This window comes from Ambystoma mexicanum, chromosome 6p (assembly GCF_040938575.1).
Source record: "Ambystoma mexicanum isolate Mex_15411 chromosome 6p, UKY_AmexF1_1, whole genome shotgun sequence".
Lineage (NCBI taxonomy): Eukaryota > Metazoa > Chordata > Amphibia > Caudata > Ambystomatidae > Ambystoma > Ambystoma mexicanum.
Window position 1 is genome coordinate 382,856,522 of NC_090935.1, and position 26,030 is coordinate 382,882,551.

Sequence of the window (26,030 nt, forward strand, 5' to 3'; positions counted from 1 at the left end):
CATGAAAAATATTGGTGAACAGCAAGGACACAGAACTGAGTCAAGGAAGAGTGAAACGTGAACTAAACCATCAAGGCCAGACACCACTTTGATTTCAACGGGTAAAAATATATTTAAAAAATCAGTATTAAAGATATACTCAGTAAAAACAACATATAAAACCAGCATGAATTAAATAAAAAAAACAAAGAACGTGAAAACGGAAATAAACCGGATGTTAAAAATGAAAAACTCAAACATGTGGTCCATGTCCATTAATGCAAGTCCAAGTAAAAAACACAAAAGAAAAGAAAACCATTCCTCTATGGTGAACTAAAATTGATCCCGGAAAAATACAACTATTTACAAACAACCAGGGTCCATCGTCCCAAAACATGTCTTAAAATCCTTAAAAATACCATTAGAAAAGAACTATGCACAAAATGTGGAGGCCAGTAACTCCAAAAAAAGTGAAAAATAAATTAAACCTACACCAAAAGAACTATATACAATGGCAGCGGGCTAGTCCTCCTCTTCACCATGCTCCCTCTCAGTCTCCGCCAGGGCATCATCGAACACTGCATCCACTTCCACTAGGCGGGCCTCCGCTTCCCCCTCGAGGGCTTGCAGACTACACCATGCTCCCCTCGAACTCCCTGCAAGTCTCCTCGAGGACCTCCACCCGCCTCTCTGCCCGACGCAGTGAATTCTCCACCCTGGCCATGGCGAGTCGTGCCTCCTGTGACCGCTGCCGGTATGCCCCGATCTGCTGGCTCAAACGCTCCAACACAGAAGATATCCTTGTTTTAAGGTCCACGTTTGCCTCCTGCCTGATAGCCGATACCTGCCCCTATGCTGTTCATAGCCCCGAGTCCTGTCGCCTCCTACTCCGAGCTTGCTGCTGCCAATATGCCCGGTGCCTGCATCAAGGACAGCCTCTGGGAAGATGACAACCCCGGGGCTGTCGTGCATGTGCCCTTCTCCTTGGTGCCTGCTCTTCCTCCATTGGCATAGCTCCTGTTGCTGTGGTGACCACATCTGCTGATACCACCTCGACTCCCGACTCTGGCAGGGATGTGATCTCCACCAGACTGGCTTCCGGAGTTGGGACAGATACACAGGGGGGTGTGGTGGTATCTGGGCTGGAAGGCGGCAGGGAGGACGACCGGTGCACAGAGGCAGAAGATGAGGAGGGGGTCACATAAGTGGCCAGCCCACGGAACCATTGCGAGACCATGAAGTGTGCTAGCCAGTTGAAGAGACGACAGACCTCATTGTGATGACATGCAAGCCCCCGATTGGAATCCTGCACCTCATCACAGATGTTGCCTGTATGCCTCGTGGTACCAGCTAGCAACGGTTCAACCCGGTCCCGAATGGCTTCATTCGCAATTACTGGTGTATCTGTTTGCGTGAATACATCCACCACCTGCGGATGGCTCCGTCCTGAGGCATGCCCGCAGGTGCATACAGATGAAGTCACAGTCCCTGGGGCAGGAATTAGCACAGGCGCCTCCACAGCAACCTGCGCTGCCTCCGGCCCCTGAGTCTGGACTGCAGAAGTAACACCTACATCAACAACCCCGCCGGGCCCCAATGACTGGGCTGATGTGGCCTCCTCCTCTTCCACATCCCCTGCCAACCTGGATGCCTCCCCACAGTCTTCCGCAGTGTCTTGCCCCTGTGTGGGCTCATCTGTCTCTTCCACTGCTGAGCAGTACTCCACCACCTTCGCCCTCTTGGACCTACCCTCAGCAGCTGTGGCCGGTGACTCCGACGCAGCACCAGCCTCCTCGCTCCCGGAAGATGACAGTATCTGGGAGGACGACTGGGCCTTGCATCTGTGCCTGGTGGAAACATCCCTGCTGCCTTGTCCACAGCGCTTTCTCCGCCCTCTTCTCCCATCGTCGCTGTGGATGTGAAAACAGAGAACACAAACATCTGGGGACTGAACATATGTGTATTTGGCACAATGCAAATGTACATCAGTGGCACTGTCAAAGGTCACAACCATCATCACCGTCCACTATACACCGGGAAGTGGCATTCACACACATGCACAATCATGTATGTCATGCGCAACAGACATTCACATCCATGTACAAGGCACTATGAGCACTTCAAAATCATATACCCACCTCACCATGCATGCCTGTGATGTTGATGAAAGCACACATGTGTAACACCACTCACATGCCCCAGTACAGACACATACATGCAAACATGTGCATGTCGCTACATGCTTGCGCGCATCACGCATTGCAACCCAAACACCATTGCTGTCACACATGTTTGAACTGACTCACATGCAGCGCTGTCTGGGACATGTACACAGAAATCTGTACAAGAGACATGCCAGACATGAGGCCAAGGTGTACACTCCAAACACACATCAACATGCACATGCACCATGGTGTACGAGAACACATGGATACTTACCAGTCGATTCCAGATGGAGCTCCAAATCCCAGACCTGGGTGTACAGCGCTGGATAGAACCTCTCCAGGACCCGATAGTAGTCTTTGGTCAACCGGCCCCGGCGCCTCACTTGGTCCTCACCAGCCTGGAGGAAGCGCCAGGCCTTGTTGTGGGTCCTGGCCTTAAAGTCCTCCCAGCGTGTATGTAGTTGCGGGGTGCCCCCCCCTCAGCGTTGATGGCACCAACGATGTCCACCCAGATCCTCCTAAGTCCTTCCTTGCCGACTTGCTATGGTCCATGGAAGAGGGCATCATAATGCCCCATGACTTGCTCCACCAGGATGCCAACTTCCCTGGCTGAGAAGCTGACATCCCTCTGCCTCGCTGCCCGGGGGGTTGTCACTTGCCTCATGCCTTGTGATGTTGGGTTAGAAATGGCAACGCCCGAGGCAGGTGTGGGTGGGCAAGGTTGTCCTGGGGCTGGGATGTGGAGCGGTGATATGGCACGTCGTTGGGGGTCTTCGGGATCAGCAGATGTGGTCACAGTGACAGGAGCACTGGCAATGGCTGTAAAGCAGGCACCAAATTGCAGAGCACATGGGCAGCAGGCACACAGAGTGGGCAGGCAGCAGCAGATGGCCCATAGGAGGCAGCTCGGGCACTTGGCGGCAAGTAAATTGGCTGGTAGGCAGGAGCGTGGGTCTTCTGTGTTACTCACGTGGCCAGCCGGAAACAGAGTGACTCCGCGCGTGCAGAACCAGCGCATTCGCGTGGATTTAGAGGAAAGAGCCTATGCGTGTAACTTATGTGACACACGCTGTACGTTGAGCATCCAGGTTAAAGGTGTGCGTAGGACAACATTGCACTGTACGTGCATTTCGTTGCAGACGGATGCGTGGACTTCGTAGTATTCTGGGGTCCCACGCGAATTCTCCAATACTGTGACAGTGCGTACTTCTTGTTTTGGCGGGGGAGCTGTCTCCGCGCACACACGCATGTGTTATTTTTGCTACGAGGCAAACGGTAGGCCGCATATGCAATTTTCATACTGTGCATGCCCTGTGTGTCGTGCGTACCCCTATTTCCGAGGTCATAGTACCCTATGTGTAACTAGCGTACGCATTTTTTGTGTTGCTGGGTGCTACAGCATACTGTGTAACACTTTTACTTCACACGTGGGCTACTGAGGGGTTGCGTACATGTTTCTTTTTGCTTTTGGGGTGCCTGTGCATTAGGCTTCCCATTATTTATACCCCAGGGGTTACATTGAGCCTAGATGGAGCACAGTGGTACGTATTTCATCACGTACACTGCCCCACTCACTGAAATGGCCCAGGACAATTCATATGTGTGCCTCCCATTGCATAATTCCATCAGTGCCATGAGTGGGAGGCCCAGAAGTGGGAAGGAAGGCAGAGGTGAACGAGATGATAGAGGTGGCCGAGGAGCCTGAGGTGGCCAGAGCCATGCAGGGAGAGCTGCACCCTCCCCCCCCAATAAGGTCAGGGACATGGAGCTGATGCTGATGTCCCGAGCACTCAGGATGTCGGGCAGCATTGTCATCTGCTGTACGCACCAGCCAGGGCGAGGGAGCTGCAGGGGCAGCTGCAGCACCCCGCACCCAGCCTCAGGGGCCAACAGAGACCAGGTGGCGTTGTTCTGTCTCCAAGGGTGAGGGACGTGTTGTGAAAGTTGCCAACAGCAGCACCAAGGGTCACAGGGTAGCATCGTCATCTGCTGTCCAGACCAGCCACAGCCATGAGAGTGTGGTGGCAGCTGCAGCTACCACCACCCAGGCTCAGGGTCAGCCAGCCAAGACTGTGGTGGTACAGGCACAGGTCCACAGAGTCCCATGTGCAAATGTCCTTGACAGTAAGGGCAAGACACATGCGGTGCAGGTTACTGGCACCAGCACCTAGGAACAGATACCTGCCAGGGCAGCTACTGTCATGCCATCAGTGGCTGATGCCACGGCACAGTCCACCAGTACTCCAGCCACCACTAACACAAGTGGCCCCAGCCACTTAGGGTCTGCACAACCTTGCAAGAAGCAAAAGCGTCCAAGAGCGGACAGGCCTCAAACCCCAAGCACGGCACAGCAGACCAACATGTCGAAGAAGAGGAGCTTCTGTGATGAGGAACTGGACATCCTCGTGGATTACGTGTTGGAAAACGAACATGATATGCTTGTGCAGGCAGGGAGCACACATATGCCTGCTCAGCGTATGGCCCACTGGCAGCATGTCACGGATCATATAAATGCCCTGGGCTATGGGAGGCGAACACTGCGTGAGGTGATAAAGCATTGGAATGACATCCGAAGCAGAGCCAAAGACAAGCTGGGTTCCGCCTACACCAATACTCTGGTGACTGGAGGTTGGCCAGCGCAAGAGGACGATCAACTCACTCCACACGAAGTGATCCTCAGTGATATGATCGATGCGGAGCAGGTCCAAGGCATGGGAGACCTGCCAAATTATGAGGACATGTCCGGTGAGTGTTGATACATGTGCGTCAGAGACATGTGCGTGTCGCTTGGATGTAGTGTGATGATTGTCTGCCAGATGTGCCTATATGTACATGAGTGGCCCGGGTGAGCCATGTGAATGTGGAGTGATCCGTGCTTGTTGTTGTGCTGACTGCATATGAACGATGTGCTGCACAACGTGACAATCCTCATCACCACACCGGGTCACTGATTGCATGTCACTCCCTGTCAAGCCTCTCTTGGGCCTCTTCCTGCTCCAACCTGTGATGGCGGATGGCCTGTGATGAGCTTGCACTCCACAATCACCTTCTCTCATCACTACTGTGACATCTCAGGGAGGTCACCCTGCCGGCTGCACTTCCTCCGAGCTTCACCCCCTTTCCTCTCCTTCCGCCTGCAGATCACTGTCTGCAGAGTACAGTTAATTTCTATGGTGGACTACTACAAAGGCTTCTAGCGGGTTTATGTGCTTCTACTCTCTTCCCTCTGCAAGTCACCCTGACTGCACTGTGGGGTAGTCCTGTTCTCCTGGGGCCAGGTATGTCACTAGGAATGTGATGTTGTCTCTGCATCACAGTGCCTACGTAGGTGGATTTCAAATCCCTGTGCATTGTCCCCATGGCCATATTGTTCCTGGTGCCGCTGTTCGTTGATCTCCATCATTGACTTTTAATTCCTTCTCATGGTATTTAATTATCCCTTTCCTACTCCCTTAGCCTCAGTACCTACTCATTGGCAATAGTTTTGTGGTTCATTCCTATCTTCATCTTGGTCCTCCCCCTGGTACAGCTTCCCTACCTCCAGGGAACTGGTGGTGTGCCTTCTTCTGAGCTGTAGGCACTTGTGTTGCTTCCTCATGTTTTGTGCTTTCTCTCCTCGTCTCCCTTGCTGGGGTCTGGGATGACAGTGGGGATGAACTTGCCTGCCAAGACTGATCCGCAATACGGTCCTCTGAGCCAATGTTTGTACACATGCAGTGCCTTCTGTTCATCTCCCGCACTTGGGGGGGGGTCTTTCCTGTATCCCTATGACCTACCTGATGTGTGCACATACCCTTCCACTGGCATCATCCCGCAAAATTACAGTGCAGGTTACGTAGTTATGTCCTTATTTTTGCACATCCACATGCGATGCACTGCCCCCTCCCAGATCCAACCCAAAATGTCCACTTATGCATGGCACTTCACTTGCGTGCTGTCAATGTGACCTGGAATCATAGTCTCAGTGTGCATGGCTTCACTCTATTCAGCCACCATAGCTTAATTGTACACTGTGACACATTTGTGTTTCTGACTGGTGCGTGCAAGCCGTGCAGTGTTGCAAGCAGAACTGCTTGCATCCCTTGAGGTGTTGCATGCAGACCTCAGAGCCATCATGTTGGTGATGCGAACATCTCAGTCCCGCATGGCTGCTGCCGTGGAGGACCAGGCCAGGGACTTGCATGGTGAACCTCCCTTACCACTTGCACCTTCTAATGCTACACCAGAGGGTGGCGACAGCAGTGACGGCTCTTCCCATCCATGCTAGCCGTGCGGACCATGAACCCATGTAGGGTATTTTTTTCCCAACATCCACACATGTGGTAGTTGAGGTGCACCCTGCCCAACAACCGTCAAGGGTGGCCTCACCACTCCCCTCCCACCATGGGCATTTTTGATTTTGTATTATTTTTTGTGTATTGTGGATTTATGTAGCAGTGTGTTGTTTTGTGTGGCATCCAAGGGCATCCACTGTAGGTTCCATACAGGCTTGTCTCGTGTTTGTGTTTGTAGCTTGGGGTCCGGAAACATATGCGACTCCTGCTTCCCCTTTCCATGGGCTTGCAAGGAGTGCAGCGTGTAAAAGTAACTTACACAGGGGCACTGGGCTTCCATGATATATGTGGGCAGTCTGATGTCCAAGCTGTGTATACATCCCAAATGTGATTCACGATTGTTTTGACCTGTGCATGGTTGACATCCCTTTTTTTTTTAGCAAACATTGCGGGCCATTATGTTTTTATTGTGATTTCTCAGGTATTCGCTTGCCTGTCTCCATTGTTGGTGCCCTTCATGCTGTTGCACTTCCATGACCACTTTAGTTGGCAGAACCACACTGACAATGGCAGTGTACCATGGGACACTTTGAGGCAACTGTCGTATTCTGATTGCTCGATATCAGACAGGATCACTGTTAGTTCCTGTGTTTGTGGTATGTTCTACGGGGCAATTGATGTTCCTGGGTACATTGTTCTTTCAATTTGTGAGAGTGAGTTGTTTCATGAGTAGTTTTGTTTGTCGTTCTGCACTTTGTGACAGTAGTGTTATGTGGTGGCCATTTATTTTTTCCATTTTAGCATTGAATGACATGGCATGGTGCAGGCAAGGAGGTGACATGGGTATTTTGAGGGTTTATGTGACATAGCGCCATATGGATGTGTACGTTTGCATAGGGTTAGTAGCATACAGCATCTTCCGTGTGATGTCTTTTGTGCACGCCAGTTTGAGTAGGTTTGAGTTGTAAGGAATGCACACAATGTAGCACTTCCAAGGACACATTCTCAGGGTGTTAAGGTTAGGACAGATGATTGTCCCTTTGTCATCATCGACTGTGATCTGGAATGTGCCAGGCCTGTGTGCACTCCGCAGGGGTTGGATTTTAGGTAAGAAATTGTGGCACAAGCTGGGTACGGGCAACCTTGCCACGTGCCCTTTCCCCTCCCATGCCCAGCTGCCGTGCATGTGGTTGGGGATGTGGAGGCACCACCATGTCCACCAGTACGCCACGCCATGTTGCAATGTTGTGCAGGACACATTCTTCTACAATGATCCTGCACACTACTGGTGGTACATATAGTGGCTCGCCACCAGAGTGGTCGAGGGAGCGGAAGCATAACTTGAGCACTCTGGATGTGCACTCCACTATGGCCCAAGTTGCAATGTGGGCTGCGTTATATCTTACCTGGGGTGGTACGGTGGGGTTCCGTATTGGCATCATCATGTAGGTGCTCAGAGGGTAGGCACTGTCCCCTGTGGAGGTGACAAGGTTTGTCAGTGGTGTGTTTTGGTCTGTGTGAGACATGCATGCATTTGCAGGGCCATTTGTACTCACCAATGAGCCATGAGTTGCCATTCCTCCCAGCTTCCAGGGCCCGATGTAGGGGTAACATTCTGAATATGCAGCTATCATGGGTGCACCCAGGATAGTTGGCATACACAGAGGTTATTATTCCCTTGGCATCACATACGACCTGCACATTGATGGAATGCCAGTGTTTGCGATTGCGATAGATGTGCTCCGTGGCCCTAGGTGGATGTAGAGCCACATGTGTGCAATCAATGGCACCAAGTACTTTTGGGAATTGTGCCACCCCATAAAAATCCTGGACCACGGCCTGCCTTTCTGCAAGTGTTCTGGGCATGTATATGTGCCTGCAGACTGAGGGGCGGGTAGTCATGATTGCTAACACCTGGTGTAGGCAGCGTGCCTGCGTGGCCTATGAGATTCCCCCGACAATGGTAGTTGTCCGCTGAAATTAACCGGGGGCAAAATAATGCAGGACATTGATTATCTTTTCCAAGGTGAACAGTGCTTGGAAGCACAGGGTGGGTGATGTGAGGTCATCTTCCCACTCCGTTACCAGATCTAATACGATATGAGGTGGAAACCTATAACTGGCATAGACCTGCTCATCAGACATCCCAAAAAGGCTGGTGCTGGGTAAAAAAAATGCATGCCCTGGCTATCCTCCTCCTCCTGCAGTGTTCCACGATCACTGTTGCGAAAAATGGCACATTCATTGTAGCTGTATATGCGCATTTGTTTTCGTGCAGTCTTTTTATGCATTGTTTTTGGTGCGCGGTGATGATTACGCCTGCCTTCACATTTATGTATTAGCAAGTCTTTTTCTGCGCTCTGGTGAGCCCTGTTCGATTCCATGAATATGTGTTGTTAGCGCACGTGTGGGCGTTGCAAGCATTTTACTGCAGTATTTCCCACATAACGCCCACATTTTTGCTTGTTGTTCCCCATTCCACATGTTCTTCCCCCTTTTTGGGTGACTGCGCAACACAGTATGTGCCTTTGCTGGGCGCCTAGCGCATGTCATTCGTGCAATCGCAGTGACGTGCTTGGCCCGCACGGATTCAGTGCATGTCTCAGGTGAGCCACAACCAATGTGTTTGATGAATCGGCAAACAGGTGCTTGCGTGCGTTTTTCACTCAAGCGCTCATTTTTCCACTCAATTTTATTCCATGAATCTGGCCCATAATCGTTCACAAATAACGTTTCAAATTCTGGAGGTTGTTAAAATGAATAATCCACATGAGGACATTACTCTTAAGCTGGATAGGAGAGAAACATTTTGGATAGACCGTCTGGGGTCACTTACCCCTCACGGCATAAATGAAGAAATCAACTTCATGTATTACATTTAACTCTACACTTTTTCATAGACATCTGTTCAAAATATCTCTTGGCAGAAGTGGTTATATTTATAAGCAGAACTATGGTGGTACATATATTTGCATCTGAACTCTGGTTGTCCACCAGTATGACCGTAATGGTATGGTCCACACTGTAACACAGACATGTATAAGATCGGTTCTCTGAACTTTATGTGTGATATAAAACTTTATAAGCATATGACTTTACTATTGAGATGTAACTCGGGATTGCACAGCATAAACATGGGGAAGCACAGGATCTCATTTACAATTGTATACATTTGAGTTAGAGATTTGAAAAGGATTTTAGTTAAGACATGTGAGCGTATAACTACAATGTTCATTAACGCAGCATATTGAGAAAATGTTTCCTTTAAAAAAATCATTGTGTCCATATAAAATACTCCAATTGCGAGTCCACAACTCTTTATAACGTTTTACCATAACGTTTTTATCCTTTATACAAGATAATACATGGGTGCATTATAACAGTAGACATTTACATTAGAAGACACAGGCGCGGGTTTGTAAGCCAGAGATAATAAATACCCTGTAAGGCCTACTGGTCTTAAAGTGCTAATTGCTGCACAGCTAAATTCCCAATTGTTGAGTTAGACTACGTTGCCATGGATACGCCCGTGTCAACGCTGGATAGGGCTGAGTCTCCTCCAGAGTCTTGCCTTTACATACATAACCGATTTGTATTCTTATTACTTTTGCATTGCCCTTGAAACAGGGATTCCCAGCGATTTTTATTTTTCACAAGTATTGTTTTCAAAGGTTCTATTATGTGGTCTTTATGCTCTCTCATCAGTGCACTGCAACGTCCTAAATCGTTGAGTTAGACAACCTTGCCATGAACAAGTCAAAGACAGTGTCAGATAGGGAGCAGTCTTTCCCAGAGGCTCGCCTCCACACACATAGCCCATTTGTATTCATTGTCACTCCTCTTTGATCACACTTGCATTACTTATTAAAAAAAGGGATCCCCTGTGATTTCTACTGTTTAGATAGATTGTTTTCAAAATTCAGGATGTCACCGTTGAAATAATCTGTGGCGGTCTGTGCATCCCGACCCCTCCATTGATGGGGAGGTTGGGATGTGAGGCACCTGGGGCTGTGACACACCCAGCAGTGTGGCCAGCTTGGGCATCTCCATATACGCCCAGTGGTTGAAGTGTAACAAAATAAGTAGTGGAACTATGTTCCCTGCTAGCCTGCCCCACTCCTCACAAACCCCATTGCCCTGTCCCCTCCCACGCACAATACAAACCCCAAACACATGCGCATGCTGTTTAAGGGAATGTTCAGTGCTCTGCGCTGAAAGTGCAAGTTTCTACTGCTTCCGCCACTGTTATTTTAAAACGAAACCGTTCCGGAATGGTTTCTTTTTAAAATGAAAGTATTGGAGCTGTAAAACTGAATTAAAAAAAAGTAGAGGAGCACCGCTCCCAACCGCTCCCGCTCACCTCGACCGACCACTGTATACGCCAAGGCAACCACATAGAAGCTCACATGAGCGCGCCAACACGCGCGTTCCTTGTTCTGCATTTTGACATACCAGCGAGAGGTAATATTCTTTGTCACAGGATCCCTCATTTACGTTTCCATATATAATTTTTCCAGAACGTTTAACCGACATTAGTTCCCAGACTAATGTTACACGCATTTACATGCGTATTTGAATATGCGTTGTCTTCTTCCACATGGATAACCTTGATTTAGACCCCTTTTCACTTTTCATTCATGTACACATATTTAATTTACTTCCACACAGTGTGAACAAGTAAAGTTTACGCAACTTTAAGTAGAGTTTTGCTACCTTAGACCACCCGGTCTTAAAATTTAGGTACATTTCGACTTTTTTTTCGATTTTTGAACTAAGAGATACCAATTGAATAGCTGCACGTTACTACTTGATGTTGTTGTTTGTCTTTTTTGTTTTCTCCAACCAATCTAACATTGCCACGCATTGAAAATGGGGTATGTACGTGATGTTTTCTTGAATTTATTTCATATATCCCTGGTTTACTCTTGTGATTGTATTGAACTATTATATAATGTACTGAATTGTTTAATAGAGCTCAGCCCTGATGAAGGAGTATCAGACTCTGAAATGTATTGGCATAACACATGAGCCTTTGAAATTGAGGGCCCAGTGGGCCCCCTTTGTCACGCAGCGCGCGCCACTCACCTGGTCTGGGGGTCGGGGTCCTCAGCTGCGGCGGTCTCCCTCCTGGAGATTGTATCCGCGTTGGCGCCTTTCTCCTTGGCGTACCGCGGTCCGGGCTCCCGGCTCCCTGGGCGCGGCCATCTTGAATGTCCTGCGCATGAGCGGAACGTCAGTATCCGACGTTTCGCGCATGCGCAGTGACAGCGGTTTGCGTTCCAGGCCTCACTTTGGTCCCAGGCTATAAATAGCCTTCGCAGACACGGAAACAACGCGTCTCAACGCGGTTTGTTCCGTGTACACGCTCCAGGAGCCCAATCCTGCCTGAGTCTCTGTTCTGCTCCTGTCCTGTTCCTATTTCTACCTCGTGCTTAGCCCAGTGCCCCTTATCCTTTGCTGTGTTCCTTGTGCCCTGCCCTGCCTTGTTACTTGCCCCTTTGGGTTCCAGTCTGGTACTTGGTCCTTGGGGTTAGGTAGGTCCCTGCCTGGGTTCCTCTCTAGTCCTGCTCCATTCCTTTGTTGGGAAGGGGTCTGGTCCTGGGGTGTTCGTTCTCTTCCCCAACTCCTTCTTCCTCCTTGAAGGGTCTGCCTCCCCATTTCCTTTTCTACTGGTCTTGTGCCCTGCCGGTATCTGTGCCATTACTACCACCGAGGAATTACCGAAGATCCGTCCCTCGAACTGCTGGTACCGAAGGGGACTTCACCTGGCCTTCTCTGTCAGTGTTTTCACTGTCCTGACGTCACGCAAATACAGAGAAGTGCTACCCGTGACGTTGGGAGCTGGTTCAGCTCAATCCTGTCATTCATTGTCAGGAGGGTGTTGGGTCGGTTCCCCGCGTTGCTCTTTCATCTTTGCGAAGATCCATCGACAGACTGGCAGCCTCGTCTCCTCGCTTCCCAGGAAGAAAAGGTAACCAGCAATCTCGTGACGCCTCTTATAACACCCTTTTCGTTAGAAAATTCAATCAACATTTTGTATGGAAAAGTACTATAGATATGGATCTTATTTCTTAACATTCTAATAAGCTAAAGAAAGTTGGAATTAACATAATATCTCTGAACTCTAGTGTCATTTAACAATAACCCCTTAAGGGGGACAGTGTGTGAGTGACTGACTAGCTGAGTACTTTTGACTCAGTTTTCTTCGTGTGACTAACACCACCTTACCACCACTTGTTATCCCATGGTAAACCCACCGGACAAAGTGGTAATAACCGTAACTGATTCTGGCAGTAAATCAGCAGAACAACCACAGAATTACCTACCTGATGTGTGCACATACCCTTCCACTGGCATCATCCCGCAAAATTACAGTGCAGGTTACGTAGTTATGTCCTTATTTTTGCACATCCACATGCGATGCACTGCCCCCTCCCAGATCCAACCCAAAATGTCCACTTATGCATGGCACTTCACTTGCGTGCTGTCAATGTGACCTGGAATCATAGTCTCAGTGTGCATGGCTTCATTCTATTCAGCCACCATAGCTTAATTGTACACTGTGACACATTTGTGTTTCTGACTGGTGCGTGCAAGCCGTGCAGTGTTGCAAGCAGAACTGCTTGCATCCCTTGAGGTGTTGCATGCAGACCTCAGAGCCATCATGTTGGTGATGCGAACATCTCAGTCCCGCATGGCTGCTGCCATGGAGGACCAGGCCAGGGACTTGCATGGCGAACCTCCCTTACCACTTGCACCTTCTAATGCTACACCAGAGGGTGGCGACAGCAGTGACGGCTCTTCCCATCCATGCTAGCCGTGCGGACCATGAACCCATGTAGGGTATTTTTTTTCCCAACATCCACACATGTGGTAGTTGAGGTGCACCCTGCCCAACAACCGTCAAGGGTGGTCCTCACCACCCCCCTCCCACCATGGGCATTTTTGATTTTGTATTATTTTTTGTGTATTGTGGATTTATGTAGCAGTGTGTTGTTTTGTGTGGCATCCAAGGGCATCCACTGTAGGTTCCATACAGGCTTGTCTCGTGTTTGTGTTTGTAGCTTGGGGTCCGGAAACATATGCGACTCCTGCTTCCCCTTTCCATGGGCTTGCAAGGAGTGCAGCGTGTAAAAGTAACTTACACAGGGGCACTGGGCTTCCATGATATATGTGGGCAGTCTGATGTCCAAGCTGTGTATACATCCCAAATGTGATTCACGATTGTTTTGACCTGTGCATGGTTGACATCCCTTTTTTTTTTAGCAAACATTGCAGGCCATTATGTTTTTATTGTGATTTCTCAGGTATTCGCTTGCCTGTCTCCATTGTTGGTGCCCTTCATGCTGTTTGCACTTCCATGACCACTTTAGTTGGCAGAACCACACTGACAATGGCAGTGTACCATGGGACACTTTGAGGCAACTGTCGTATTCTGATTGCTCGATATCAGACAGGATCACTGTTAGTTCCTGTGTTTGTGGTATGTTCTACGGGGCAATTGATGTTCCTGGGTACATTGTTCTTTCAATTTGTGAGAGTGAGTTGTTTCATGAGTAGTTTTGTTTGTCGTTCTGCACTTTGTGACAGTAGTGTTATGTGGTGGCCATTTATTTTTTCCATTTTCACATTGAATGACATGGCATGGTGCAGGCAAGGAGGTGACATGGGTATTTTGAGGGTTTATGTGACATAGCGCCATATGGATGTGTACGTTTGCATAGGGTTAGTAGCATACAGCATCTTCCGTGTGATGTCTTTTGTGCACGCCAGTTTGAGTAGGTTTGAGTTGTAAGGAATGCACACAATGTAGCACTTCCAAGGACACATTCTCAGGGTGTTAAGGTTGGGACAGATGATTGTCCCTTTGTCATCCTCGACTGTGATCTGGAATGTGCTAGGCCTGTCTGCACTCCGCAGGGGTTGGATTTTAGGTAAAAAATTGTGGCACAAGCTGGGTACGGGCAACCTTGCCACGTGCCCTTTCCCCTCCCATGCCCAGCTGCCGTGCATGTGGTTGGGGATGTGGAGGCACCACCATGTCCACCAGTACGCCACGCCATGTTGCAATGTTGTGCAGGACACATGCTGCTACAATGATCCTGCACACAACTGGTGGTACATATAGTGGCTCGCCACCAGAGTGGTCGAGGGAGCGGAAGCATAACTTGAGCACTCTGGATGTGCACTCCACTATGGCCCAAGTTGCAATGTGGGCTGCGTTATATCTTACCTGGGGTGGTACGGTGGGGTTCCGTATTGGCATCATCATGTAGGTGCTCAGAGGGTAGGCACTGTCCTCTGTGGAGGTGACAAGGTTTGTCAGTGGTGTGTTTTGGTCTGTGTGAGACATGCATGCATTTGCAGGGCCATTTGTACTCACCAATGAGCCATGAGTTGCCATTCCTCCCAGCTTCCAGGGCCCGATGTAGGGGTAACATTCTGAATATGCAGCTATCATGGGTGCACCCAGGATAGTTGGCAAACACAGAGGTTATTATTCCCTTGGCATCACATACGACCAGCACATTGATGGAATGCCAGTGCTTGCGATTGCGATAGATGTGCTCCGTGGCCCTAGGTGGATGTAGAGCCACATGTGTGCAATCAATGGCACCAAGTACTTTTGGGAATTGTGCCACCCCATAAAAATCCTGGACCACGGCCTGCCTTTCTGCAAGTGTTCTGGGCATGTATATTTGCCTGCAGACTGAGGGGCGGGTAGTCATGATTGCTAACACCTGGCGTAGGCAGCGTGCCTGCGTGGCCTATGAGATGCCCCCGACAATGGTAGTTGTCCGCTGAAATTACCCGGGGGCAAAATAATGCAGGACATTGATTATCTTTTCCAAGGTGCACAGTGCTTGGAAGCACAGGGTGGGTGATGTGAGGTCATCTTCCCACTCCGTTACCAGATCTAATACGATATGAGGTGGAAACCTATAACTGGCATAGACCTGCTCATCAGACATCCCAAAAAGGCTGGTGCTGGGTAAAAAAAATGCATGCCCTGGCTATCCTCCTCCTCCTGCAGTGTTCCACGATCACTGTTGCGAAAAATGGCACATTCATTGTAGCTGTATATGCGCATTTGTTTTCGTGCAGTCTTTTTATGCATTGTTTTTGGTGCGCGGTGATGATTATGCCTGCCTTCACGTTTCTGTATTAGCGAGTCTTTTTCTGCGCTCTGGTGAGCCCTGTTCGATTCCATGAATATGTGTTGTTAGCGCACGTGTGGGCGTTGCAAGCATTTTACTGCAGTATTTCCCACATAACGCCCACATTTTTGCTTGTTGTTCCCCATTCCACATGTTCTGCCCCCTTTTTGGGTGACTGCGCAACACAGTATGTGCCTTTGCTGGGCGCCTAGCACATGTCATTCGTGCAATCGCAGTGACGTGCTTGGCCCGCACGGATTCAGTGCATGTCTCAGGTGAGCCACACGCAATGTGTTTGATGAATCGGCAAACAGGCGCTTGCGTGCGTTTTCCACTCAAGCGCTCATTTTTCCACTCAATTTTATTCCATGAATCTGGCCCATAATCGTTCACAAATAACGTTTCAAATTCTGGAGGTTGTTAAAATGAATAATCCACATGAGGACATTACTCTTAAACTGGATAGGAGAGAAACATTTTGGATAGACCGTCTCGGGTCACTTTCCCCTCACGGCATAAATGAAGAAATCAACTTCATGTATTACATTTAACTCTCCACTTTTTCATAGACATCTGTTCAAAATATCTCTTGGCAGAAGTGGTTATATTTATAAGCAGAACTATGGTGGTACATATATTTGCATCTGAACTCTGGTTGTCTACCAGTATGACCGTAATGGTATGGTCCACACTGTAACACAGACATGTATAAGATCGGTTCTCTGAACTTTATGTGTGATATAAAACTTTATAAGCATATGACTGTACTATTGAGATGTAACTCGGGATTGCACAGCATAAACATGGGGAAGCACAGGATCTCATTTACAATTGTATACATTTGAGTTAGAGATTTGAAAAGGATTTTAGTTAAGACATGTGAGCGTATAACTACAATGTTCATTAACGCAGCATATTGAGAAAATGTTTCCTTTAAAAAAATCATTGTGTCCATATAAAATACTCCAATTGCGAGTCCACAACTCTTTATAACGTTTTACCATAACGTTTTTATCCTTTATACAAGATAATACATGGGTGCATTATAACAGTAGACATTTACATTAGAAGACACAGGCACGGGTTTGTAAGCCAGAGATAATAAATACCCTGTAAGGCCTACTGGTCTTAAAGTGCTAATTGCTGCACAGCTAAATTCCCAATTGTTGAGTTAGACTACGTTGCCATGGATACGCCCGTGTCAACGCTGGATAGGGCTGAGTCTCCTCCAGAGTCTTGCCTTTACATACATAACCGATTTGTATTCTTATTACTTTTGCATTGCCCTTGAAACAGGGATTCCCAGCGATTTTTATTTTTCACAAGTATTGTTTTCAAAGGTTCTATTATGTGGTCTTTATGCTCTCTCATCAGTGCACTGCAACGTCCTAAATCGTTGAGTTAGACAACCTTGCCATGAACAAGTCAAAGACAGTGTCAGATAGGGAGCAGTCTTTCCCAGAGGCTCGCCTCCACACACATAGCCCATTTGTATTCATTGTCACTCCTCTTTGATCACACTTGCATTACTTATTAAAAAAAGGGATCCCCTGTGATTTCTACTGTTTAGATAGATTGTTTTCAAAATTCAGGATGTCACCGTTGAAATAATCTGTGGCGGTCTGTGCATCCCGACCCCTCCATTGATGGGGAGGTTGGGATGTGAGGCACCTGGGGCTGTGACACACCCAGCAGTGTGGCCAGCTTGGGCATCTCCATATACGCTCAGTGGTTGAAGTGTAACAAAATAAGTAGTGGAACTATGTTCCCTGCTAGCCTGCCCCACTCCTCACAAACCCCATTGCCCTGTCCCCTCCCACGCACAATACAAACCCCAAACACATGCGCATGCTGTTTAATGGAATGTTCAGTGCTCTGCGCTGAAAGTGCAAGTTTCTACTGCTTCCTACACTGTTATTTTAAAACGAAACCGTTCCGGAATGGTTTCTTTTTAAAATGAAAGTATTGGAGCTGTAAAACTGAATTAAAAAAAAGTAGAGGAGCACCGCTCCCAACCGCTCCCGCTCACCTCGACCGACCACTGTATACGCCAAGGCAACCACATAGAAGCTCACATGAGCGCGCCAACACGCGCGTTCCTTGTTCTGCATTTTGACATACCAGCGAGAGGTAATATTCTTTGTCACAGGATCCCTCATTTACGTTTCCATATATAATTTTTCCAGAACGTTTAACCGACATTAGTTCCCAGACTAATGTTACACGCATTTACATGCGTATTTGAACATGCGTTGTCTTCTTCCACATGGATAACCTTGATTTAGACCCCTTTTCACATTTCATTCATGTACACATATTTAATTTACTTCCACACAGTGTGAACAAGTAAAGTTTACGCAACTTTAAGTAGAGTTTTGCTACCTTAGACCACCCGGTCTTAAAATTTAGGTACATTTCGACTTTTTTTTCGATTTTTGAACTAAGAGATACCAATTGAATAGCTGCACGTTACTACTTGATGTTGTTGTTTGTCTTTTTTGTTTTCTCCAACCAATCTAACATTGCCACGCATTGAAAATGGGGTATGTACGTGATGTTTTCTTGAATTTATTTCATATATCCCTGGTTTACTCTTGTGATTGTATTGAACTATTATATAATGTACTGAATTGTTTAATAGAGCTCAGCCCTGATGAAGGAGTATCTGACTCTGAAATGTATTGGCATAACACATGAGCCTTTGAAATTGAGGGCCCAGTGGGCCCCCTTTGTCACGCAGCGCGCGCCACTCACCTGGTCTGGGGGTCGGGGTCCTCAGCTGCGGCGGTCTCCCTCCTGGAGATTGTATCCGCGTTGGCGCCTTTCTCCTTGGCGTACCGCGGTCCGGGCTCCCGGCTCCCTGGGCGCGGCCATCTTGAATGTCCTGCGCATGCGCGGAACGTCAGTATCCGACGTTTCGCGCATGCGCAGTGACAGCGGTTTGCGTTCCAGGCCTCACTTTGGTCCCAGGCTATAAATAGCCTTCGCAGACACGGAAACAACGCGTCTCAACGCGGTTTGTTCCGTGTACACGCTCCAGGAGCCCAATCCTGCCTGAGTCTCTGTTCTGCTCCTGTCCTGTTCCTATTTCTACCTCGTGCTTAGCCCAGTGCCCCTTATCCTTTGCTGTGTTCCTTGTGCCCTGCCCTGCCTTGTTACTTGCCCCTTTGGGTTCCAGTCTGGTACTTGGTCCTTGGGGTTAGGTAGGTCCCTGCCTGGGTTCCTCTCTAGTCCTGCTCCATTCCTTTGTTGGGAAGGGGTCTGGTCCTGGGGTGTTCGTTCTCTTCCCCAACTCCTTCTTCCTCCTTGAAGGGTCTGCCTCCCCATTTCCTTTTCTACTGGTCTTGTGCCCTGCCGGTATCTGTGCCATTACTACCACCGAGGAATTACCGAAGATCCGTCCCTCGAACTGCTGGTACCGAAGGGGACTTCACCTGGCCTTCTCTGTCAGTGTTTTCACTGTCCTGACGTCACGCAAATACAGAGAAGTGCTACCCGTGACGTTGGGAGCTGGTTCAGCTCAATCCTGTCATTCATTGTCAGGAGGGTGTTGGGTCGGTTCCCCGCGTTGCTCTTTCATCTTTGCGAAGATCCATCGACAGACTGGCAGCCTCGTCTCCTCGCTCCCCAGGAAGAAAAGGTAACCAGCGATCTCGTGAGGCCTCTTATAACACCCTTTTCGTTAGAAAATTCAATCAACATTTTGTATGGAAAAGTACTATAGATATGGATCTTATTTCTTAACATTCTAATAAGCTAAAGAAAGTTGGAATTAACGTAATATCTCTGAACTCTAGTGTCATTTAACAATAACCCCTTAAGGGGGACAGTGTGTGAGTGACTGACTAGCTGAGTACTTTTGACTCAGTTTTCTTCGTGTGACTAACACCACCTTACCACCACTTGTTATCCCATGGTAAACCCACCGGACAAAGTGGTAATAACCGTAACTGATTCCGGCAGTAAATCAGCAGAACAACCACAGAATTACCTACCTGATGTGTGCACATACCCTTCCACTGGCATCATCCCGCAAAATTACAGTGCAGGTTACGTAGTTATGTCCTTATTTTTGCACATCCACATGCGATGCACTGCCCCCTCCCAGATCCAACCCAAAATGTCCACTTATGCATGGCACTTCACTTGCGTGCTGTCAATGTGACCTGGAATTATAGTCTCAGTGTGCATGGCTTCATTCTATTCAGCCACCATAGCTTAATTGTACACTGTGACACATTTGTGTTTCTGACTGGTGCGTGCAAGCCGTGCAGTGTTGCAAGCAGAACTGCTTGCATCCCTTGAGGTGTTGCATGCAGACCTCAGAGCCATCATGTTGGTGATGCGAACATCTCAGTCCCGCATGGCTGCTGCCATGGAGGACCAGGCCAGGGACTTGCATGGCGAACCTCCCTTACCACTTGCACCTTCTAATGCTACACCAGAGGGTGGCGACAGCAGTGACGGCTCTTCCCATCCATGCTAGCCGTGCGGACCATGAACCCATGTAGGGTATTTTTTTTCCCAACATCCACACATGTGGTAGTTGAGGTGCACCCTGCCCAACAAACGTCAAGGGTGGTCCTCACCACCCCCCTCCCACCATGGGCATTTTTGATTTTGTATTATTTTTTGTGTATTGTGGATTTATGTAGCAGTGTGTTGTTTTGTGTTGCATCCAAGGGCATCCACTGTAGGTTCCATACAGGCTTGTCTCGTGTTTGTGTTTGTAGCTTGGGGTCCGGAAACATATGCGACTCCTGCTTCCCCTTTCCATGGGCTTGCAAGGAGTGCAGCGTGTAAAAGTAACTTACACAGGGGCACTGGGCTTCCATGATATATGTGGGCAGTCTGATGTCCAAGCTGTGTATACATCCCAAATGTGATTCACGATTGTTTTGACCTGTGCATGGTTGACATCCCTTTTTTTTTTAGCAAACATTGCAGGCCATTATGTTTTTATTGTGATTTCTCAGGTATTCGCTTGCCTGTCTCCATTGTTGGTGCCCTTCATGCTGTTTGCACTTCCATGACCACTTTAGTTGGCAGAACCACACTGACAATGGCAGTGTACCATGGGACACTTTGAGGCAACTGTCGTATTCTGATTGCTCGATATCAGACAGGATCACTGTTAGTTCCTGTGTTTGTGGTATGTTCTACGGGGCAATTGATGTTCCTGGGTACATTGTTCTTTCAATTTGTGAGAGTGAGTTGTTTCATGAGTAGTTTTGTTTGTCGTTCTGCACTTTGTGACAGTAGTGTTATGTGGTGGCCATTTATTTTTTCCATTTTCACATTGAATGACATGGCATGGTGCAGGCAAGGAGGTGACATGGGTATTTTGAGGGTTTATGTGACATAGCGCCATATGGATGTGTACGTTTGCATAGGGTTAGTAGCATACAGCATCTTCCGTGTGATGTCTTTTGTGCACGCCAGTTTGAGTAGGTTTGAGTTGTAAGGAATGCACACAATGTAGCACTTCCAAGGACACATTCTCAGGGTGTTAAGGTTGGGACAGATGATTGTCCCTTTGTCATCCTCGACTGTGATCTGGAATGTGCTAGGCCTGTCTGCACTCCGCAGGGGTTGGATTTTAGGTAAAAAATTGTGGCACAAGCTGGGTACGGGCAACCTTGCCACGTGCCCTTTCCCCTCCCATGCCCAGCTGCCGTGCATGTGGTTGGGGATGTGGAGGCACCACCATGTCCACCAGTACGCCACGCCATGTTGCAATGTTGTGCAGGACACATGCTGCTACAATGATCCTGCACACAACTGGTGGTACATATAGTGGCTCGCCACCAGAGTGGTCGAGGGAGCGGAAGCATAACTTGAGCACTCTGGATGTGCACTCCACTATGGCCCAAGTTGCAATGTGGGCTGCGTTATATCTTACCTGGGGTGGTACGGTGGGGTTCCGTATTGGCATCATCATGTAGGTGCTCAGAGGGTAGGCACTGTCCCCTGTGGAGGTGACAAGGTTTGTCAGTGGTGTGTTTTGGTCTGTGTGAGACATGCATGCATTTGCAGGGCCATTTGTACTCACCAATGAGCCATGAGTTGCCATTCCTCCCAGCTTCCAGGGCCCGATGTAGGGGTAACATTCTGAATATGCAGCTATCATGGGTGCACCCAGGATAGTTGGCAAACACAGAGGTTATTATTCCCTTGGCATCACATACGACCTGCACATTGATGGAATGCCAGTGCTTGCGATTGCGATAGATGTGCTCCGTGGCCCTAGGTGGATGTAGAGCCACATGTGTTCAATCAATGGCACCAAGTACTTTTGGGAATTGTGCCACCCCATAAAAATCCTGGACCACGGCCTGCCTTTCTGCAAGTGTTCTGGGCATGTATATGTGCCTGCAGACTGAGGGGCGGGTAGTCATGATTGCTAACACCTGGCGTAGGCAGCGTGCCTGCGTGGCCTATGAGATGCCCCCGACAATGGTAGTTGTCCGCTGAAATTACCCGGGGGCAAAATAATGCAGGACATTGATTATCTTTTCCAAGGTGCACAGTGCTTGGTAGCACAGGGTGGGTGATGTGAGGTCATCTTCCCACTCCGTTACCAGATCTAATACGATATGAGGTGGAAACCTATAACTGGCATAGACCTGCTCATCAGACATCCCAAAAAGGCTGGTGCTGGGTAAAAAAAATGCATGCCCTGGCTATCCTCCTCCTCCTGCAGTGTTCCACGATCACTGTTGCGAAAAATGGCACATTCATTGTAGCTGTATATGCGCATTTGTTTTCGTGCAGTCTTTTTATGCATTGTTTTTGGTGCGCGGTGATGATTATGCCTGCCTTCACGTTTCTGTATTAGTGAGTCTTTTTCTGCGCTCTGGTGAGCCCTGTTCGATTCCATGAATATGTGTTGTTAGCGCACGTGTGGGCGTTGCAAGCATTTTACTGCAGTATTTCCCACATAACGCCCACATTTTTGCTTGTTGTTCCCCATTCCACATGTTCTGCCCCCTTTTTGGGTGACTGCGCAACACAGTATGTGCCTTTGCTGGGCGCCTAGCACATGTCATTCGTGCAATCGCAGTGACGTGCTTGGCCCGCACGGATTCAGTGCATGTCTCAGGTGAGCCACACGCAATGTGTTTGATGAATCGGCAAACAGGCGCTTGCGTGCGTTTTCCACTCAAGCGCTCATTTTTCCACTCAATTTTATTCCATGAATCTGGCCCATAATCGTTCACAAATAACGTTTCAAATTCTGGAGGTTGTTAAAATGAATAATCCACATGAGGACATTACTCTTAAACTGGATAGGAGAGAAACATTTTGGATAGACCGTCTCGGGTCACTTACCCCTCACGGCATAAATGAAGAAATCAACTTCATGTATTACATTTAACTCTCCACTTTTTCATAGACATCTGTTCAAAATATCTCTTGGCAGAAGTGGTTATATTTATAAGCAGAACTATGGTGGTACATATATTTGCATCTGAACTCTGGTTGTCTACCAGTATGACCGTAATGGTATGGTCCACACTGTAACACAGACATGTATAAGATCGGTTCTCTGAACTTATGTGTGATATAAAACTTTATAAGCATATGACTGTACTATTGAGATGTAACTCGGGATTGCACAGCATAAACATGGGGAAGCACAGGATCTCATTTACAATTGTATACATTTGAGTTAGAGATTTGAAAAGGATTTTAGTTAAGACATGTGAGCGTATAACTACAATGTTCATTAACGCAGCATATTGAGAAAATGTTTCCTTTAAAAAAATCATTGTGTCCATATAAAATACTCCAATTGCGAGTCCACAACTCTTTATAACGTTTTACCATAACGTTTTTATCCTTTATACAAGATAATACATGGGTGCATTATAACAGTAGACATTTACATTAGAAGACACAGGCGCGGGTTTGTAAGCCAGAGATAATAAATACCCTGTAAGGCCTACTGGTCTTAAAGTGCTAATTGCTGCACAGCTAAATTCCCAATTGTTGAGTTAGACTACGTTGCCATGGATACGCCCGTGTCAACGCTGGATAGGGCTGAGTCTCCTCCAGAGTCTTGCCTTTACATACATAACCGATTTGTATTCTTATTACTTTTGCATTGCCCTTGAAACAGGGATTCCCAGCGATTTTTATTTTTCACAAGTATTGTTTTCAAAGGTTCTATTATGTGGTCTTTATGCTCTCTCATCAGTGCACTGCTACGTCCTAAATCGTTGAGTTAGACAACCTTGCCATGAACAAGTCAAAGACAGTGTCAGATAGGGAGCAGTCTTTCCCAGAGGCTCGCCTCCACACACATAGCCCATTTGTATTCATTGTCACTCCTCTTTGATCACACTTGCATTACTTATTAAAAAAAGGGATCCCCTGTGATTTCTACTGTTTAGATAGATTGTTTTCAAAATTCAGGATGTCACCGTTGAAATAATCTGTGGCGGTCTGTGCATCCCGACCCCTCCATTGATGGGGAGGTTGGGATGTGAGGCACCTGGGGCTGTGACACACCCAGCAGTGTGGCCAGCTTGGGCATCTCCATATACGCTCAGTGGTTGAAGTGTAACAAAATAAGTAGTGGAACTATGTTCCCTGCTAGCCTGCCCACTCCTCACAAACCCCATTTCCCTGACCCCTCCCACGCACAATACAAACCCCAAACACATGCGCATGCTGTTTAATGGAATGTTCAGTGCTCTGCGCTGAAAGTGCAAGTTTCTACTGCTTCCTACACTGTTATTTTAAAACGAAACCGTTCCGGAATGGTTTCTTTTTAAAATGAAAGTATTGGAGCTGTAAAACTGAATTAAAAAAAAGTAGAGGAGCACCGCTCCCAACCGCTCCCGCTCACCTCGACCGACCACTGTATACGCCAAGGCAACCACATAGAAGCTCACATGAGCGCGCCAACACGCGCGTTCCTTGTTCTGCATTTTGACATACCAGCGAGAGGTAATATTCTTTGTCACAGGATCCCTCATTTACGTTTCCATATATAATTTTTCCAGAACGTTTAACCGACATTAGTTCCCAGACTAATGTTACACGCATTTACATGCGTATTTGAACATGCGTTGTCTTCTTCCACATGGATAACCTTGATTTAGACCCCTTTTCACATTTCATTCATGTACACATATTTAATTTACTTCCACACAGTGTGAACAAGTAAAGTTTACGCAACTTTAAGTAGAGTTTTGCTACCTTAGACCACCCGGTCTTAAAATTTAGGTACATTTCGACTTTTTTTTCGATTTTTGAACTAAGAGATACCAATTGAATAGCTGCACGTTACTACTTGATGTTGTTGTTTGTCTTTTTTGTTTTCTCCAACCAATCTAACATTGCCACGCATTGAAAATGGGGTATGTACGTGATGTTTTCTTGAATTTATTTCATATATCCCTGGTTTACTCTTGTGATTGTATTGAACTATTATATAATGTACTGAATTGTTTAATAGAGCTCAGCCCTGATGAAGGAGTATCTGACTCTGAAATGTATTGGCATAACACATGAGCCTTTGAAATTGAGGGCCCAGTGGGCCCCCTTTGTCACGCAGCGCGCGCCACTCACCTGGTCTGGGGGTCGGGGTCCTCAGCTGCGGCGGTCTCCCTCCTGGAGATTGTATCCGCGTTGGCGCCTTTCTCCTTGGCGTACCGCGGTCCGGGCTCCCGGCTCCCTGGGCGCGGCCATCTTGAATGTCCTGCGCATGCGCGGAACGTCAGTATCCGACGTTTCGCGCATGCGCAGTGACAGCGGTTTGCGTTCCAGGCCTCACTTTGGTCCCAGGCTATAAATAGCCTTCGCAGACACGGAAACAACGCGTCTCAACGCGGTTTGTTCCGTGTACACGCTCCAGGAGCCCAATCCTGCCTGAGTCTCTGTTCTGCTCCTGTCCTGTTCCTATTTCTACCTCGTGCTTAGCCCAGTGCCCCTTATCCTTTGCTGTGTTCCTTGTGCCCTGCCCTGCCTTGTTACTTGCCCCTTTGGGTTCCAGTCTGGTACTTGGTCCTTGGGGTTAGGTAGGTCCCTGCCTGGGTTCCTCTCTAGTCCTGCTCCATTCCTTTGTTGGGAAGGGGTCTGGTCCTGGGGTGTTCGTTCTCTTCCCCAACTCCTTCTTCCTCCTTGAAGGGTCTGCCTCCCCATTTCCTTTTCTACTGGTCTTGTGCCCTGCCGGTATCTGTGCCATTACTACCACCGAGGAATTACCGAAGATCCGTCCCTCGAACTGCTGGTACCGAAGGGGACTTCACCTGGCCTTCTCTGTCAGTGTTTTCACTGTCCTGACGTCACGCAAATACAGAGAAGTGCTACCCGTGACGTTGGGAGCTGGTTCAGCTCAATCCTGTCATTCATTGTCAGGAGGGTGTTGGGTCGGTTCCCCGCGTTGCTCTTTCATCTTTGCGAAGATCCATCGACAGACTGGCAGCCTCGTCTCCTCGCTCCCC